The 19015-nt window shown below is 38.2% G+C and overlaps 1 long non-coding RNA gene across 1 annotated transcript; it reads right to left on the reverse strand.

Moving 5' to 3' along the window:
• Positions 1-1318: 1318 nt before the first annotated feature.
• On the reverse strand, positions 1319-2634 carry LOC103458965 (uncharacterized). Its single transcript, XR_532650.3, has 2 exons — positions 2292-2634; positions 1319-2033 (listed from the first exon to the last, which is right to left on the reverse strand). It is a non-coding gene; the product is annotated as an uncharacterized LOC103458965 (long non-coding RNA).
• Between the last annotated feature and the right edge of the window lie 16381 nt (positions 2635-19015).

A 19015-nucleotide genomic window follows, 5' to 3' on the forward strand; every position in this document is an offset into this window, starting at 1 on the left:
CCTCCGGCTTCTCCTGTGAGGCGCAGGCATCCTGCCAGGCCTCGTAGCGCTGCTGGAGCTCGGCTGACCTCTCTGTGAGGATGTTCCTGATGATAACACATCCATCTCCATCTTCACACATCAGACACGCACAAAAAAAAAAGAAAAACCCTGTTTGATTTCAGCTCGGCTCTTCCTGCTTTTATTTTTACTCTCTATCTGCAGGGAGCTGCTGCCCACATACTGACCGGCTGTTCTGTAAACCACAGAGGAGATGCACTGAGAAATGAGCAGAGCTGCGTACAGACCTCAGGGCTGTCAGCCATGAACGGGACACAGTGAAAAGTTGCTGTTCATTATAAAACCTTAATCCAGATCCAGACTACTGTTATGTGGAGGTTTAAGCCTGTATCATGGAGAACATCAAGGGAATCCTTAAAGTGGCTGCTCAATGCAATATCCAAGCAATATCAGCTCGGATATCGCATTGAGCAATACCGTATTTTAATATTTACATATTTTAGTGTTTTTATCAGAACATTCCAGGATTTTTGGTGCATTTTTTCCAAGTGGATCCCCACTATTCATAAATAGTTAGGCACCACAACCATCCACTATTAGCTAAAATCTGCAAATACTTGACAGTTTTTCACTTGCAACTGCCTCTTTTAATAATTTAAACATAAAATATCCCTTAATATGCATCAATATGCAAAGTGGAAACTGTCTTGTCTTTACCACAGGAACTAATATCTACAGTTTTCTTTATTTCCAATTTAATGGGTACAACCAATGAGCCCCAAGGAAAATGATTGGCGCTTCTTGGCAGATTTTAAAACACCAGCCAATAGTGTGTTAAATTGGATTTTGGTTCAGCTTCGCAGGCAGCTCTATGAAATATGTGAATTCAATAAAACTGAACACTGAATAGGCAGAGGCGGAGTCGAGTGGTTGCCAAGGTAACTCACCAGTAGAGTATCCCACTGGAACAAGCAGTTCCCCTCCAAAACAGCTGGTGGCAGCAGTGATATATGTCTAGACAGCATATATTTATAAAAAAATATATCGATTAATTTCAAGAATATATTTTCTATTTTTAGTGAAGTACTTGGAAATTATGAATACCGTGCTTTGGTTTTATTAAATACGTGCAGTTTTTACCTGTTACTCAAATATTTTACAAAAGTTACAGAAAATGTATCTTTTACAGGAGAAATTTGATTAATGCCATGTGTAACACGATGTGACTACAGTGCTAGACTCAGAACAGGACCAGTGCCAGGTTCGGCTACAGGAGTAGGGAGACGTGTAAGTATATCAATGACCACAGACCAGAAAATAATTTTAAACTGCCGGCTTGTTATTTTTGTAGAAAAGAAAATAAACAATTATACAAACAGTTTACATACAATGACACAAATTCAATACAAAATAGTTCCCCTATTTCTTCAGAATGATTTATTTAATCCCTTTTTTGAAATTTAAACCTATTAGGTATTAAAGGATACTATTTATTTAAACCTAGGTTATAGTTCTATTTAAGTTCAAGTTGATACTGTTAATCTATTTAATTTAAAGTTTGTTTTAATATTTTAAATCTATTGTAGTTTAGTGTTCTTTTAAGAAGTTAAGATTTCTTAATATCCTGTTTTAACCGTTTCTTATTTCTAATTTAAACCCAACAAACAATTTTACATTCCACACACTGTAACAACAGACATTGGATGTGGTTCAAAGGAAAAAACCAATAAAACACAACAGACACAATCCAGCAAAAGACTGAATAGCTTGTGGTTCAAATCGATGTATTTTCTCTCTGATGATCCTGACGGGTTAATCCCGTTTTTCTGAATCCACTGCTATTTCAGCAGGAAACATGGGCAGGTCATACCAGTTTGGATGATTTGCAGTATCCAGCAGAGGGCGCAGCTCCTGCTGGATGGTTACAGGACTCCTGGGTTACAGCTCGCCATCTTGTTTCTCACTAGCGGAATCCAACTCAGCAATTGACTCGGAATGTCCCGGTCCAATTTCCAGCAGAACCTCAAAAAGACCTGGTTTAATAACCAACAAAGCGTAACAAATGTTCATTTAACTCCGCTTGGTACTGAATAAAGTTATATACTCGCCGATTTGGCGGTTGAACATCGTGTGTGGATGGGGGAACATGCTTCACCCACCACAGCTCAACCGTTACTTCCAGTTTTTGAACATAAAACATAAATGCGCTACTTTAGCTTTCCGTTTCAACAAAATAAAAAAACTTTACAAATACGTTCTTCTCAGAAAATAAAATACACTTTTTAACTCACCAAGTCCAGTTCTGTAACATATAACACAATCCCGAACGCAGTCAGGTTGAAAAGTGCAGAACGCTCCTTCTCCAAAAATGGAAAAAATGTTTTTAATTGTCGATTTCTCTTATCTTTTTCTCGATCACAGCACAACTCTCTTAGCTTCTTTGTTCTTTGCTTCTTCTTCGGTCTTTCTACTTCTTCTGGCGCGAGAACATAGCAATCCGGTTGGCTGGAGTTAGTCACATGGGCTACACATCAATGTGACCCTTCAGAATAAGAGATTTATCTCACGCTTGACTGTTTTAGCTGCTGACAAAATAAAGCTGTTTTATGCAGATTTTTAACCAAATAAAATATCATAACACTTGCAATTATTACTTTTTATATTTTTAACTGTTTTAAGACCTATTTATTCTCCTATTTATTTATTCATTTATGTCCTATTTATCTATTTTATAGCTATTTTTATGAAAAGGCTTACATTTAGTGAGGATTATGTTAACCTGGGTTACACATGCAAAAAAGAAAACTCAGATGAACACTGATCCTGTTGCCATGAGAGATCTGATTCTGGAAGAGCTGATTTCTTTTCAATTAGGTCATGAGTTACAACAAAGTAAAACAGAAAACTGGTCATGACTTGCTTGTAACTTTAATTTGGCTGAACCTGAATTAAATTTTTTTTAACCTTCTAATATTCTGACTGATCTATTCTTCAGTAGAAGCATTAATAAGATGTGAAGTTACAAAAAAACTGGAATTAATTCAAGCAGGATATAAAGGACAAAACTAAAATTATTTCTCATCATTAAACACATTTAGCTGCCATTAAAAAGATTCATTACAGCTTCATTACAAAAGAGGCATTGAGTTTTTTCATCCAAAATGGAAAATCTATTCAGTATTTCAAAGGACAAATGAACAGGAACAAATCCAAATTTGCAAGAGATCCCACCGACACAAAGCTACAATTATCAGATATTATCCACGTATTTTATCCCAACTGAACTGTGTTGAAATGTATCTTTTGATACATTTCAACACAAACAGTAATTGGAAAAAATGTGTTCTGCAGAGAGCAACTGTCAGATGGGGGCTTTCCATTCCTCCTGATCCTTACAAAAACACCCACAATAGATGTTCACTTATCATGTCTGCAAGAATACTCCCTGTTTGATGAGTTTTGTTTCCGCCCTGTAAGATTTCTCCTGGAGAAGGAGCTTGATGTTTCTGTGATCTGTGTTGGGCTCGTCTTCATTCTCGTGCTGACAGGAAGGCCAGAGAGGGCAAGAGAAACGAGGACGGGACGCCATCTGATTTACAGTCTGACGCCTCTGCAGCTCGACGCCCTGATCGAGTGCGATTGATCGAGTCATAAATGAAGCTGAATCAATGAGTGCAGGCCTTCAGCTGGGCCTGGTGTTAACAAACGTGTCGGAGAGGTGGGCGGCCGGGGTTCAGTGCGGGTCACGTCCCCCGTCACACGGCTCTTTATGCTCTTCTTTTCATCGCGGTTAACCTTCTCCCTGCTCTGCTCCATGTGGAGGCGGCAGGAAAACCGTGGGTGTTCGCAGAGTAAGGATGTGGGTGTTTTTGTAAGGATCAGGAGGAATGGAAAGCCCCCATCTGACAGTTGCTCTCTGCAGAACACATTTTTTCCAATTACTGTTTGCATTTTTATTATTTTATGTCTGATAACACTGGCTGAGTAAATCTCCTGCTGCTTGAAACACTTTCATTATCTCAAATTCAAATGCAAAGAAATACATTACTATAATCTCTCTGGAAGCTGAAGAAAACTGTTATCTAGCTCGTTTGAGACGGTTTCTTACAATATTTCTAAAAGTTTTTTTGAATTAATTACAGACAGATATGAACAAACTTTATTAGACGTGCATTCAATAGATTAATATTTACATTTCCCTACACATCCTGTACTTTGGACTGGAAAGAAACTTGTTTTTGTCTTCATTGTGACAGAATCCAGTTCTGTTCATGTGGCAGCAGCCTTGCTATACAAGAGGGATGGATGTGCTGATATCACTCAGTAGCTGAGTTTCCATTGCAAATGTGCACAAAACATTATCAGTATTCCGTTAAAGTCGAAAAGACACTTGTAATGTTTCCACAAAATAGAAAACACAAATAAAATCACACATGAATAACTTTGTTTACACCATAAGTCATTGACAAATGCGCTGCACTATGACACTCCAACTACTTCCTGTTGTCTTCTTCTTCACAGTTTGCATCAGTGGAAACATCCGTTTGTTGATCATGTGACTCGTGATGCAAAAAAAGTGTTTCTCTTGGAGTTATGCAAAATAAACCAACATACACCCAATCCTATCTCTAAAACTTTTTTTAAGTCTTTTTCTTTGCATGCTTTCATTAAGCAAATTCAATTTCTAAATATCAAATTGTGCACGTAGGTCAATGGAAACTCAGCCACTGTCTTCTTGCATCAGCAAAACAACCATTATGTTGCAGTATTTTATGACACCTGAAGGGAACAAAGTTAATATCGTGCTATAAAATGGCACTATGTGCATGGAAAATACATAGTACCACTGATTCAGTCCCCAGGACTGAGGAGGATCCTGCATCTGCACCCACAGTGACTCAGTGAGGAGAATCTTTAGGCCTCTGGCAGGTTTAAGGGGAGGGTTGAAAATAGTTGCTTATACAAATAATACCAAAGGTTGAAGGTCAAACCAACTCTGAGCTTTGACCAGACCAAAACGGGTTGGAAGTTGATCCAGCATGATTAAGAGAACAAATGATGTTATAAGGAAGAAGCAGCAACACTACAGACACTAAATCTGAACATAAATTGTATGTTTTTGACATTAAAAGCCTTTGAAGCTGATTGTCTGATTTGGGCATTAGCAGAAATTATATTTTAAAGTTAAAAAATGTGCTCGAGTACATTTAATTTATTTGATGAGTTGTTAATAAAAGTGCTGATCAGAGTCTGTCTCTGTAAGAAGATGCACGTTGTCCTCAGAAGGTGAAAATCTCCTTTAGTTTCATTCTGAATTAGTACGACTTGCTCATGAAGAATAGTCAAAGTTTGCTGAGTGTGTGAGGAATTATCCCACCGTGCCGTTCCCTGACAGAGCTTTTGCATGTTTTAACATTAATGAGATCAGGGGACGCGTGCAGAACCTCAAAAGTGTCACTTTAGGCCAAATCTGACTTATTTCCTCAGGCTTTTTTTTCTTTTCTTTTTTTATCTTCCTGAAGTTAAAACCCGATCTGCTGCCGCAGCACATTCAACAATAGGAAGAACAGGATTTGGAGAACAATAGGTATCATTGAACAAAGGGGAGATTCTCCTCCATTTCTGTGAAATGAAGAACAGATACAGGTATCCTCATTAAAAACACACAGCGGGGTTTTGTAGCATCTGCAAGATCACAGACACTTTCAGTTATTCAGGCTTGTGTCTCAGCGAGATGCACTCTGATCTGCCCGCAGTCACATCCATAAAACGGGAACCACAAAGACTTTATGGCACAAATAAACCTGTGGTAACTGAATCATGTGTTCCTTCCTTTGACACAGTTCCAGTCCGCTGTTTCCATCTTCTCATCATCAGCAGGAACGTCTTTAAATTCAGAGCTCTTGATTATTTATTGAACTGTTCTTTCGACAGGGAGTAGGACGACTGCAATAAAATTTAAAAAGTTTAATTATTGCAGAAGTTTGAATTTATTAGGGTAGATCATTCTTTTTATGAATTTGGCCCACAAATTTATATGCACATGCTCAAAAAAACGTGCAGTCATATTTTGACAAATGACCAATATATATTGAGTTTTGTGTGTTTTCTTGATCGCCTATAACAATGATTAACTCAAGAGTGTTACTGTTGCTGGTCGTGTTCCCAAACACTGAAAATGCCATCAGGTGTACTCAAACTTGGACAATCTGTGATTTCCCTCAGCCCCCAAACTCTTCAATATGATTAAACCATAAAAAACGGATCTGTTTCTAATAAAGTTTGAGTGGCAAATGCCATTTTTCACTCCTGGATCTGCTATTATCTGGATAGCAGTTAGAGAGGAAGCAGTGAAATTTGTGTTTTGGTTTAATCATCGGTTTATTTTATTGTTCATTGACCCAAAACTCATTTTCGTTTTGGTCCAAATTAAGATCATGAATCCTGTTAAAGGGCAGCTGTACCAGAATGTATTGATAAAACCTGTTCATAAACTGTTAAAATATCAATAAATAATATTATTGAACATCTTTCCAGGATTTTGTGATTCTTTTGGGATTTTTTGCAATGAAAATCAAAGTGTTTGTTGTACTAATTTGGAAACAATTACACTATTTGTGCTTATTTACGACAATAAATAAGCTGTTTAGTACAAGTAAGAAAGTTTTTGAGAATTTTTGAGAAAAATCTGCATTAAATTATGTAATAGCTCAAAAAATGCGGGGATTTGTTAATTTTGTGGGAATTTTCACAATAGTTCTCAAGAAACCAGAGGGACTGATTGATATAACTTGGTAGTAAACAGATAAAAACTGCATTGATTTGATTGAACACATAATATTTAAGCACACTTAGTGTTTAGTCTAGAATATAGAGGGCCACATTAAAAGCTACGGCGGGCCGGATTTGGCCCACGGACCTTGAGTTTGACACATGTGGTTTAGATATTTTGATATCCAGTAATTTATTTTTGTCATCTGGGTTGTTATTAGTTAATTTCTTTCCTTATGCAGTTAGATTAATGTTAGTGTTAGTCATTTTACTTCTGTGTTTGAATTCAGCTGCACCTGTGTTAATCCCTCTGCTCAGCATCCCTCTGATCACGCTCACTTGGTTTCAGTGTCGCTCAGTATTAAAGCTTCCTGGTTTCCGTTGCTTTTTGCTGGATTCCTCTAACCTTCCTGGTTTTTTGTCCTGTTTTTCTCATACTGGCCTCTAAGTTTGTGTTTGGTCCCAAACTCCTGTCAAAATCACTATTCATAACAAAACTAGCCAAGAACATCAAAACTCGCATGAAAAAAAAAGCTCAAATGTCACTCTGCGCACAATAAATGCATATATGCATTTCACTTTTTGAACAGATTTATTGAAATAACGTACATTCATATTTGGTGATCCAAACTGTCAACTCCCTTTAGAGACTCTTTCAGGTGCATCCGGCCTTCCAGGCGGCATAAAACAAGCTACAAAAAACTACACACAAGTTTAAAAAATGTATATTCTCAAGGATTAGGAAAATAAAATTATGTCTTGGCAGTGATTTAAGATCAAAATGAAAAGTGTGTATTTCTGCAGAGACGTTCCCACTGTCCTGCTGCGTGAGTAATACCTGCCTCACTCAGATATCTGTGTTCAGACACTTTGTTACACCATTTTTCATCAGGTTACATTTTTATTATTCATCAGCCAGAGTTATTCAAGCAGCTTGAAACCCAATCAGACACTTTCTCCCACTGTACGTTCCTGTACTGCAGCTTTTAAACTCACCGAGGTTCATTTGTAGCACGTTGGGTTCATCTGCACAGTCGGGGGCCCCGCCGCTGAGATTAATAGGATGCTTTGTTTTAAATTAAAACGGTTATTAGTGCTGATTCTTCCCGGGGTGCCCAGCAGAGGCAATTATTCATCAGACAAACCCCCGCTAAACGCCGCCCGGCTGGAAGCTCGCCATCTGAGAGCAAAGCAGTTTGCAAAAAGTTCACCTGCAATCAGACTTTCCAACAACATTAAGATCTGCAGCTCGGTGATGAGGAATCAACACGACTGCACATCTCCATGATAACCTCCGCTTTCCCTCGTCTATGATAAAAACACTGCTTCGCTGATGTCGGCACTTACTCCTTTTTAACAGCAAACACCTTCGGGTAGTGGCTGCTGAAACAAGGTCAGATCATACAGACTAACACATAAGGCTTTATACCGAGGACAAACAAGATGAGGAGGCTGAAATACAGTTAACATTAAAAGAATGATTCACAGCCTAAGAGCTGAAAGAAAAGGGTGGATAAAACTAAATATGTGCTCTGCATTATAAATGTTCTGGTGATGCTTTCAGAAATGAGGGATTGTTTGTGTCAAAAATAACGACTTGGGTGAAAGACTTGGTCTGTAAATGTCCAGTGGTCTAATAACAATGTTATGTTCATGGTTGTTTGTTCTGTTTGTCTCCAAGCTGCCATGTGATGGACAGGCAGCCTGTCCAGGGCGTCCTCCGCCTCTCAGCCAATAACTGCAGGGTGAGACGACGTAGACAATGGATGGATGGAACAATAAGAGTAAAAATAATGATCATAATCACAATAAATAAATAGAAATGGATTGGTTTTACCTTATTATTGAGATCAAGATCTAATTTAGAAGAAAGACAAAAGAATATAAACAAATAAACACACATATATATTGATGAATAAACTAACTGATTTATTTATTAATTAGTTGATTTATTTTAGAGTAATTAAGAAAGGCCAAACAAATAATTAGAATATAATTTAATTAAAAGTCTAAAAAATAAATAATGTAGTGAATCAATATTTTAATAAGAAAATAAATACAAATTCAAATGAATGAATAAGTGATCCTGAATCAATAAAACACTGAGAACAAGTTGTTTAATTACTATCTTAGATGTAATAAATTAATTAAGTACATAATAAATAGATTATACAGTAAATAAATTAAGTGTATTATTTATGCAAGACTAATTTGAAAAAGGTCAAGTAGGCCATAAAATAAATAAGAGCTGTAGGTAAATAATGAGATGAAAAAGTGAAAAATATCCGTGTAAATTACAGAATTTTTACAGAATTACACAAGGTTTTTCATGTGTTTTTAAAAGGCTTGAAACTTTCTTTGAGACCTTCTAACAATGACTGACTGCATCGAGATGGATTCCTGTTGCTAAAGGGGAAAATAAAACTGGCAATAAACAATATAAAAAGGAAAGGCACACTTGTGTTAAATAAAAAAAATGGAGCCCAGAGGAATCAGATACAATGAAAAAGGAAGAGGCCCAAGAATTGAGCCTTTTGGGAATCCACAGGAAAGGCAAAGAGAGGAAGAAGTAATTAACTTCAGACTCACCAAAGGACTCTGTAGTTAATTATTTTAACAAGCTGTCGCAGCTTTGCCATTGACAGGAAACATAACCTCATCAACAGAGCTGCTGGCTTAAAACAATGGACAGGAGTATACAACTTCTTCAAGAAGTGAAATCGACATAAAAGATTGAGAAACACGTTGACTGTTCTCAAAATGTTCAGGCTGGAAGCAGAAACATCCATCAGGGAAAACGTCAGAGAAGAAATCAGAGCAAGAACTGCTCTGAAAGCAGAAAAGGCACGAAAAATGGCAGAAACACAAAACAAAGTCTGCAAGCGAAATGTGAGAAATCAGCTGAAAGAAGACACCCAACTAGAACCATTAACATCAACAGCTGAGAAGAGAACAAGGCTCCAGTGGCCAACAAGAAGCTGTCATAGACAGAGTATGACTGGATAAAAATGGTTCAAATTTTAAGGAAAGGCAGACCAATAAACTCTAAAGATCTCAGTCCAGCTTTAAATGTCTGGTGGAAACCGGAGGAACCAGTGCATGAAAAGGCCCCATCCTGCAAAGCTGATCTTCCAGAAGCTAAACAAGGACTTGATAGATGAAGTCCCTCATGAGTTCAGTTTCTGTTCAGTTTGTCAGGACAGATGGGAGGAGCAACAACAAGAGACTCGTTGGGAAGTTTTTTGGTTTCTGGCTCCATCGTTTTTGTAACATTGTGTCAAGAATGGAGGATCTCCTTCATCCAATAAACCACAACTTGATCTGTTTTTGGCAGTTGGATCTGAGCAGAGCACTCTAAGTAGATTTTCTCTTTGGGATTGACTCTGGGTAGAGAAACTTGAAATCCTTGGAAGCCTTTTTGTTGGTTGTCTCTCCAACAAACAGAGCCTCCTCACTAAAAGCTGCTCTCACCCCAACTGCAATCTGCAGAGATGGCTCCTGTAATCCAAAATGTCCCTTTATGCTTTAAGGAAGAAAACTTTAAAGTTTCTACAATCGATACCACGCGAGGCGGCTTTCGTCTCTGCTTGATCTAATTTATGAGAGAAAAGCTGTTATACTCTGTCAGCTTCACTTTTATTCCAGCTTGTTAGCGGGAATTAAGAACTCTCCTGCCCTTTCTTCTAAATTTTCAGGACACAATCTGCTCCTTTTCCAATCAATACGACGCCTGAAAAGGGATTTTATTAGTTGAATGTTTTCCTGCAGCTTCCGCGTTCCCTCCTGAACCTCTAACAACTCAAAAAAGATGCAGAGGCTCCCTTGCTGTTTAGTCGTTGTAACTGAACTGCCCTGGAGGAAAACTCTGATTTATTGTTGAAATGGAGGACTGTGGGTGGTTCACCTCAGACTGCAGCAGTACAACAGGGTAAAGATAGCTGCTGGTGCTGAGCTTTTCTTCCTCCGGCTGATCCTAAAGCAGTCCGACAGCGAGAGGAAAATACTCCTCTGGTACCCACACAGCTCCAACTCCGAAGCAGTTAGAAGATGACTTTTATGTCAAAACAATGTCAGCTAGTCTCATCGGCATCGTTTTTTTTTGGTAATATGTCCCTGCTTCTGCATTTCAGGGAGGAAAGAGTAAAAACAAAAAAAAGTGTTTTAATTAAGTTTTCTTTTTCTAACATTAAAAGCATTCTACCACTGAGGAAACTAAATCATAAACAGTTTTTTGAGTTATCTTGTCCCATGCCACCTACACATCTTAGTAAGCAAATAATGACTTTAAAGTAATATTACTCAGGTGAAAGGAAAAAGTGGTCATTAAAAAAATCAGTCAAAAGCTACTCAAAAAAAGAATAAAAAAGGAACTGATGAAAAGATTGTTTTTGTCATGTCCAATTTATTTATTTATTTATTTATTTTTGGTGATCAGACAGAGAAAATTATAACATAACTTGCAAACTTTTAAAAATAAGCACAAACAAAAAAGCAGAGGAACTATGCAATTTAAAATCTGCTCAAATTATAGGTTTCCATTTACCTTACACAACCAGAGATGGTAGAGTAATAATTGTTATCAAATAAGAACAGCGTCACTTTATAGTAATTTTACTCACATCGAAGTCAACAAAAATTGAGTGCAGTGAAACTGTTGTTAGAAGTTTTTATTTGTTTTTTTTTTTTTAATCAAGAGAAGGTCAGGACTGCATGTACTCTTTCAATTTAAAGCTGACTTGTCGGATTCAGACACATATTATCATGTTAAATTTTTTTACTAATAGGATTCCATATTTCTACCTCTCAGCAGTTCTGCAAGTTTTCTGTCCTGTACCATTATCAGCCTCTGGTGTTCCTGTTTAGATCCTCAAACCCAGCAACACGCTTCAATGTTGCTTCAATATATGCTTCTATATATATATATATATATATATATATATATATATATATATATATATATATATATATATATATATATATATACATAATTCTCATAATAGACTCTCGAGAAAGTTTTAAACAAAACTATATTAACTCCACTCTTGTCCATCCATCCATTGTCTATAGGTGCTGATAATGGAAAAAATTAAAATGAAGAAATGAGTTTCCCCTAATGAACTGTCACTCTTAGTTACCAAGCAGAGGTCGATGATTTTCACTTCAACAAAACTTCATCATTTCTTGCATAAATGTGAACAGCAAGCAGACAAGTTCAGTTTGTTCAGTCTGGTCACTTCTAACTAGTCACTACCTTCTTATATGAATCTCATCCAACATTCTGGCTCCACATTTCCATGTTTGCCAAAGATCTTTGAAACCTTGAAAACTGAGGATCACTTTTTTTAAATATCTTAACCCTCTCTAAGTTCCAGTAGGATGAAAATAATAAGCTTCACGTGAATTTACCTGTTGCTTAAAAAGGGAGTTAACATTTTTGCCCAGGTTACACAAACATAGGAGTTATTTTCTAAATTTCCACTAACATCCACTAATCTTTGCAGGGTCACAGAAGAGAGAGGCAGGACCCAACCTGGACAGGTCAATCCGTTTCCACTGTTTTTGTTTAAATTAAATGTAGATTTTACTCCTTGTGCTTCATTAAAAACACATTAAGCACATCAGTAATCAACTCGCATGTCAAATATCTCACTGCAGTTTCTTTATGCAGTGTTCATCTACTTTATTTATGACGCCGACCGATAACTCTGCAAACTCGTTCAGTCTTAGCAGAATCCATAGAACAGTCTGATCGACCAATCCATTTCCTGCGCAGAGCAGGGATCAATTTACAGATGCAGAGGAGGACGAACGTGTGACCGTCTCCACTTATCACTGACGGATGTGTGAACACGTTGTCACCCTCTCAGCAGCTGTCACAGGCCTAACTGATCCCACTGATCCTCAGCTCCGCCGGAGATCTCGCCAATTAAACTCCACAGAATGAAGATAATTGATGACTGACAGAGCCCAACGCTGAACGCACAGCTCACATTCTGCCATCGTTAAAGACATGTTCCTGCTGGTCATACATTAAGCCCTGCAGACAGGAAACACCTTAAAGTTCGTCATTCTGGCCTCCTGCTGAGCGTCTGAAGTCCAACCAGCTGTAATGTTGAATTTTAGTGCCACCTAAAGGCATAACGGTGTAACTGTGTTGCTGTAGGTAAAGGGGTCAGTTACTGTCCAGCGTAAAGTTACTGAAAATGCAGGCAGAAAATAAGACATTCCTTGTTCTTTCATTATTTTGGTTGCTGATTTCTTTGTATTTATCTTTTGGTGTAAAACTTTAATGTTTTGAGTTCCATGAATGATTTACACATGCATGTGTAAAAGGACATGCTAAACTTTAGGCCTGTTCTTCGTTATATCATGTTCAACAGCTGAAACACTGGGTGCCTTTAAAAATCAACTTAAAACCCACCTGTTTAGAGTTGCTTATGGCTAAATTAGGATTAGAGTGCCGGTTTTGATGTCTTTGATGTTTTTAATGTTTTTATCTTTACTTTTTATTTCCTTATTCTCACTGTTTATGTTTTAATGAAGGTTTTAAGGTGTGAGTACCCTTGTTAGATGGCAGTCTAGCTAAAACTGAGGTTTTAATGTTTTTATCTTTTTTATTTAGTTTTTTTATTTGTTTTAATCTTTTTCAAAATCCTTTTCTCTTTCTCACTGTTTATTCCTGTTTTTATTTTAATTATGTAAAGCACTTTGAAATGCCTTGCCGCTGAAATGTGCTATACAAATAAAATCTGATTGATTGATTCAAACTCCGTCACCATTTTCACTTCAGCAGCTGGAAAGAGACAACGATAACCTTGAGTAAATTCAAAAGCAGTATTTATATGATTTTATTCAGAGAAAACCTAACTAGGCCTTTTGCGAAAAAGTAATCACGCTGTTTGTAAAGTAGCTAAATAATTGCAATTGACCACAGTTTTTAGTTCAGTTTTTCTAGCCACACCCTGATTTATTTTCAGGTGAAGAAGAATGTCTCTGACAACTTGAAGTGGGAGGATACAGTATCTCAGAGAAACACATCATCGCTTCATTTAAGAAAAATCAAGTTTGTTGGCATAAATCAGCCTGTTAAGGATTACAAAGAAAATATGTAAAACTCAAGGAAACCCAATGAAGAATCTTTATAGAGAAGTAAAAAACCACTGCTGACCAAAACACATAAACGCCATTACATTTACCAAAGAGAGTCTGAAATTTCTCAAAAGTTTTAGGAAAATATTCAGTCGACTGATGAGACCAAAGTCTCATTGAATTTGGTATCAAATTAATAACATTTAAGAAAAACAACATCATACCTGCAGTTAGTATTGATGTGGCAAGAAAAGGCTGGAGCTACTTTGCCTATTCATCACCTGTACGGCTTCCTCTGACTGAAAGAACAAACTACTCTGCTCTCTACCAGAAAACCCTGCTGCAATGTCTGACCACCAGTTTGCAACCTTAAACTCAAAGGGACTCAAGTTATGCAGTATATAATGATCTCTGAATGGCTAGAAAATGAAGATTTTGGAGGAGATAAAATGAAATCAGTCAGCGAGATAAAATGAGGAAACGTTTGAGATGAGAGGAAACAAATGTCTGCTGTAGATCATTTCTTCAGTGTTGATGTTGCAACAAAAGCCTCATTAGTCCTTTCTTTAGGCATCTTGGTGCTTTCTGTTGACAGGTGGATCTACTCGCACCTGATGAATGAAGTGAAGCTAATCCACCACTCAGGTCGATTTATCCAGGTTCTCAATTATTACGAAATGGGGTGAAGTTTAAAATCTCTTGAAAATATTTGGATATAAGTTGGACAGTTTGTTTCCGATCATCGCCACTCTTCAGCTGGCATCAAACGGCTCTCAGTGACATCTGCAAATCCTCGCTTTCCTTCTGGAAGATAATTTGATGTGCTGCAGGCTCAGTTCCCTGCTATGCTGAGCCACAGGAGATACATGATGTAACCCCACTCTGAAAATCTGATGTGAAATCTCCCACTCAGCTCAGCTCAGCTCCTCTCTGCAGTCGTGGTGCGGTGAGACAGAGGAACTGTCAATCCACGGAAGCGTTCTCAGCTTGCATCAATAGTTTTCTTTAATCATTTTAATAGAACATCAAATGATTGTAAATAAAGTTCAGCAGACAGTAATATATGAGATCAAGCTCCTCCTTTTCTCTTTTTGCTTTCTGAAACTGGAAAAATATTCCTCTGATGAGATTTTGTTTCAGTCTCCATGTTCAAGTTCTTTCTTTTGTTCTTTGCTGCCATCTGCTGGTTTAACTTTGATTTACAGCTTTAAAACAGAAAACTACAGAGAAACACATTAAGATATTTTAAAACACCTCAGTAAAGCAATGGTGTCAGATTAAACACTGCACCTCTAGGGCTGGATTCCTGCTACTTTTATATCTCCTTCAACATCTGAATCAAACAGTTAGGTCATTAATTGGACTTTGTAGAACCTGACTGCGTTTTAGCTGCTGGACTCAGATGTGTTCAGCCCCTGAACTAAAGTAATTTTTTAACAGATATGTCCAAATTCAGTCCCAGAGAGCTATTATTCTGCAACTTCTAGATGTATTTTTTCTCCAGCACATCTGAATCAAAAGAACTATTATTCTTTACCAGGCGTCTGCAGAGCTGAATGAAGGCTGATGAGAGAACTCAGCCATTGATTTAGGCTTTTTTTAAGCAGAGATGCAGGAACGTTGCGGGATGTTATCAGTACTTGAAAGCTGGGGTTGCTCACTTCAACTGCTGTTGCACCTTTAACTTTTTAGATGTGTGTCTGTGTCACCTGATCACATCACTGGGTTTATATCAGGATTCTGCAGAACTTCAGTCGACAAGGAGGTAAAGCTGCAGGACACCAGCCTTTGAGGAACACCTTCATTTCCTAACACCCGTCATCCATCTGCAATCTGTGCATCTGTCTTCATTCAGTCATCATCATGGCAGTAGTTAAACTCCCTGTCTTTCTCCGTTCATTATCAGTTCAACCTGTTTCTCTATGGGATCTTGTCTGTTTAGTTTTGCTTAGTTTGCGTTAAATATTCAAGTTTCGCAACATTTCAGAAAAAAAAAACTTCTGTATTTAAGTGCAACTTTCAAAAAGGAAAATAACTGAAACTGAGAAAGCTATACAGCTACCTCCTCCGTGTCTAAAACGACACAAACTCAAAAGAAAATAGAGAAGTTTTATTTCACATTCAGGTCGTTCAGTGAATGCATCGGTGAATGTGGAGAGAAAATATGGTGGAAAAAATGGAGGAGGCAGGATGAATATTTCTGCTGTGAGCTGAGACATAACAGAACCCTTCAGGACTGAACGGATCACCAAAGGAGAGATTTTCAGACACAGAAGATAAGACTTTTATCTCTGCAGCCAAGTGGATCGAAGGCTGAAAATCTGTCTAAAGTTATGAAAAACTTGCCGTTCACAAAACCTTTTGCTGTTTCATAAAAGCACCATTTGAAACTGACCTCTGCCGAAATCTGACAATAATACTTTATATCATGTTCATGTACTTTTTTCTAAATCTACACCTATTATTTTACTTCAACTGAGTGACGATTTGATTCAGAAGACTCTCTCCTGACTTCAGGAGCTGAATCCACGATATGACTGAAACACGTCTGAGTGTGTGTGTGTGTGTGTGTTTGTGTGTTCAGCGCTCGGGACAGGCAGCCTGTAGAGATGCGAACACCCCCCCTGGACAGCCATGTCACTATTTATTACGTGCCATTTTTCTCCAAGCTGCGTCTCGTTTATGGCATCTGCCAGAGCGGTGAGCGGCCGGGCCTAAAGAGAATTATCAGGAGAATAGTTTTGCATACATTACAGGGTTAAGTGCAAAGCAATCTGCTTTATCCAAACACAGCAATCCAAACAGAGCGCTGAGCCGGGGAGACTGATGAGGAACATGCTCTTTTGGGGCCCCTTTAAACCCCTTCTGCCCTCCAGTTTCCACTGGGCTCGCACTGATTGGCTCTGATTGGTTGTATAAAACACAGCTCTGACTTTTTGATTATATTTCATTCAGTCACAGAACGCTGCAGCTCTGCAGATACCAGAACCTCCGTGGCCTTGAAATGCTCGTCAGAGCTGCAGATTACCGCTCTGATGTGATTGTGATGTTTCCAGAGACTGTGCGTGACGCTCACCGCCACGCTCTCCGCCGTTCAGCATGTGAGGCCCAGATCAGGCCGTCGTCCCCCCTCAACCCCCGCGGGTTAACGCCGGTTCATCGGTGTCACATGTCTCTGCGCCGTGTCAGGGAAGGACTTCCAGAGCAGGCGCTCTGCGGGTCACAGGGAAATTGTTTTGGCGTCTTAAATGAAACACCTCCAATCCTCGGTGACCTCTGAGCCCACCTGTGGCTCAGCGCAGATTCAGGGTTCAGGGTTTGTGGTCTGAGCTGCGGCCCGCAGGGAGAACAGCAGATAGGGTCTAATCCGTGAAGCCCTCGGCCAAAGCTGATTTCCCACACAGTCCTGTCAGTTTGGGTTACACATCTCCAAGACAGGAGCCTTCCTGGATCAGCTGAGCGACTTCCTGCACAAAGGGCGATTAAAGCAACAGGAGATCCCACACATCTCACCTGACAGCATGTCGACCAACGGTGCAAACACTCCTAAATCTGCAAGTGTATTAAATGCTAAACATTGTTTATTTATGGCTCGTTGTTAAAATATGATTTCAATACACAACATATCTTGTGTTGTGAAATCAGCTGGTTTCACAACACAAGATAATGGAAATATGAAGAAACAGGTGATCCAACTTTAAAAATCTTAGTTAATTTGTTAGTAAAGGAGAAAGGAAATTTAAGTTCTCATGTTAAATAAAGTAAGCTTGACAAACTTAATTCAATTACGTGAAACAATTTAACTCATAATGAAAGTCTAGTCTCTTTTTTTCAGTGTGTTTTCACTTCAGCGGCATGTCGGGAGGAGCTAGAGAAATGTTTGCAGGCTGGGTTTTAGGATTCTGGCCACCATTAAGTTTGCATTTTTCTAAAATAACTGTTTTGTGACGATTTATTTCCCAAACGCAATGAAAAACGATAAAAACTGATGAGATAGCGAGAGATTTCTGAGTGTTCTCGTTTTTCTCTGAGGCCCTGACGAGCTGTGGAAGTTGTAGCGAACGTCCTAATTACCATCAAAACTCTCAGCTTCTCTCACAGAGTTAATAACACTAATGATATGTTGGTGCAAACACATCCATCTATTTCTGTAATTTCGCAGGAGTATTTTTTCTATAAATTCACAAACAGCTTTTCCTTTAAATGCATGCCTGACACCTCATTTATATATGAGCCAAATATGTCAGAGATGCTGTTTGTGTCATTATGTTAAATTTATTCTGGAAGATTACATGCTTTGAATGAAGCTCTGAAACGTGTTCTTTGGTTTCACTGAGCTTTCTTTATCAAAACCGGCGCAGACATAAATTCCACATACAGTTACGAAGCCGTGTGTAAAATGACTGACCCAGCATGTAAATAACTGGATGTTGATAAATCTGGCAGCCAAAGACAAAGTTGAAAGTTCTTATATTTGTAGTTGCAGTGGCATTTGTCCAAAGAATTTCTGAAATGGGTGAAGAGAAAAGATAAAGACGGCTTAGATTTTAAAGAGTCAGCACTTTTAGTAGGTTGTTGATGACACAAACCAAATCTGCATCTTAGATTCTTACTTAGAGCTTCAGCTTATAGCAGGACAGATAAAATGTTTAGCAGAAACGTTAAATTTAAACGCTGGATTTGGTTCCGTCCTCCGAGAGCCTTCTTATTCAGTTCTTTACGCTCCAGAGTGGAAAATGAAGCCAAACTCCGGAATAATACCGTGCAGAGCTGCATAAGCCAGAATGACATCGCTCACTTTCTCAGACGCTACAGGTTTTGAGGATTCGTTGGACATGCAGGCTTTGTGCCTGTTAGGCATCTCCAAAGATGTTTCTAATTTTTTGTGAATGAAGGTCAGATTTATTTCTTGTGTGTTGATGATTGTAACCGTAGCACCTGACAAAATGTCTGTTACTGGTTTCGCAGTTGTTGACTATCTGATGTGTTTATGATGTCTTCACTTTTTCTTGATGTAAAACACTTTGAACTGCCTGGTTGGTGAAATGTGCCACACAAATAAACTTGATTGGAATTTCCTGTTTTCTTATCTTCTTTCACTAGACAGAACTTTTTTTTTCACAAGTAAACTTTTCATAATCAAAGTTGATGCATT

The sequence above is a fragment of the Poecilia reticulata genome, chromosome 22, assembly GCF_904066995.2.
Source record: "Poecilia reticulata chromosome 22, P_reticulata-male-v2, whole genome shotgun sequence".
NCBI classification, from domain to species: domain Eukaryota; kingdom Metazoa; phylum Chordata; class Actinopteri; order Cyprinodontiformes; family Poeciliidae; genus Poecilia; species Poecilia reticulata.